Source organism: Cyprinodon variegatus, unplaced genomic scaffold, assembly GCF_000732505.1.
Source record: "Cyprinodon variegatus isolate N-32 unplaced genomic scaffold, C_variegatus-1.0 Scaffold687, whole genome shotgun sequence".
Classification (NCBI taxonomy): Eukaryota; Metazoa; Chordata; class Actinopteri; order Cyprinodontiformes; family Cyprinodontidae; genus Cyprinodon; species Cyprinodon variegatus.
Genome location: NW_015151140.1, coordinates 95,566 through 97,102, shown reverse-complemented (window position 1 = coordinate 97,102; position 1,537 = coordinate 95,566). Strand labels below are relative to the sequence as shown.

Here is a 1,537-nt window from a genome sequence, read left to right as displayed (position 1 = left end):
CCGGGTTTTCCTTAGATAGAAAACTTTGAATTGATTTGATTGGTGAACTGTAAAGTGCCTTGAGATGACATGTGTTGTGAATTGGGCGCTATAGAAATAAACTGAATAGAGGGGGGGTCTGCTTTGACAGCAAAACACAACATTTCCCTGTTGAGATAGAAAACCCAGCACCTAAACAATGATCTTCTGATCAGCCTTTAATGCTGCAGCGAGCTGAGCAGAGGGAGGGCTGCGGTTCATGGGGGTGTAGTTGACCATCAGGTCTAGGAGGCCTGGATCACCTGCTCTCCCTGAGGACAGCCAGCCTGTGGCTCAGAGCTTCCCTCGGATGCTAAATGATCCTCTAAACAACAGCTTCAACATCTGAACAGATCGGATCTTCTTCTGTTAAACCCAACATGCCAGCAGGAGATCCAGCGCAGGTGTAATCGGGCGACCGTGTCTGCAGGGCTGCTTCCTGACAGCTTTACTGTAAACAAACCAGAGATCCTGCTCTGCAAACAGGCAGCAACAGAAAACAAACAGCCTGCCAGCTCAGACCCGGGTTAAAATCATCATTCAGTAAAGGCTGGAGGCTGTGAGGATGTCTGAGCCCCCGGCAGGTCCCATCAGCAGCTAATGTTTACCTTCTGAGCGGGATGGGAGCTCCGCAGCATCCGGGCTACATTAGCTGTTAGCTCCTCACTGCCCGCTAAAGCAGAAAACATCTGGAAAGCACAGCAGCTGCTTTTCTCTAGGAACAGCGACCTGAGCAGCTTCTCAGGGACAGAGCGATGACTGTCAGGATGTTTCCCAGCTTCTCACAGCTAGCAGACAGTTAGCACACAGCTAGCATACAGCTAGCAGACAGCTAGCCGCTAAACGCTTTTAAAGAAAGTCAACTTTCAGTCTATAATGAGCAACAACAGGAAGCTTTAATGGTGATAAAAGCCCGCAGGACGTTCCTTCTCCTACCTTGTTTTGCTTCTGTTTGCGGGAAGTGAGCTCCACTGCTAGCAGCAGCTAGGCCCCAACTTAGCCTCTGTTAGCCGACTTTACGGGACCAAATACTCCCTTCCGCCGCCTCTGCGGATAGTTCCCCAGGCCTCGGTGCCGCGGAAGTCCGAACCCGGGACCCTCTCAGGGCGCTGGAGGTTAAACCCGCGGGTCGATGCGCCTCTCAGGGCTCCGAGCTGAGCTTCTGCTTCCGATGGAGTCCTGATAGCCCGTTAGCTTTCCGGTGTGCCGCCTCCCTGCTACAAACGATCCGACGGGTCAAAGCACGGACCGCCCTGACGTCACACGCACAGAAGCGCAAACTGCTCTAAATTTGGGCAGCGGCGGAAGCGCCATCTAGTGGAGCGAGAAGAGAAAGTTTTGTTTACAGGCAAATAGAATCGATTTTATTGGAACCTGAACCAGGCTCTGGAGCTTAGTGACATTAAATAGTTTAATTAAATTATTTCTGGCGAGAAATTAAGGAACAAATCGTACTTATCACAAATTAAATTAAACTTTTTTTAAGGCACCATCACCCCTGGTGACCCCAGCTGACATA

General features: G+C 50.6%; 1 protein-coding gene across 1 annotated transcript in view; it reads right to left on the bottom strand.

The window, feature by feature from the left end:
- The window catches only part of LOC107097354 (ETS-related transcription factor Elf-2-like), a 12,403-nt gene extending 11,148 nt beyond the window's left edge, over positions 1–1,255 (bottom strand). The window contains exon 1 of the mRNA XM_015394481.1: positions 955–1,255. The gene's annotated coding sequence lies outside the window, so the exon portion shown is untranslated. The remainder of the gene's footprint in view (positions 1–954) is intronic.
- Positions 1,256–1,537: the final 282 nt, after the last annotated feature.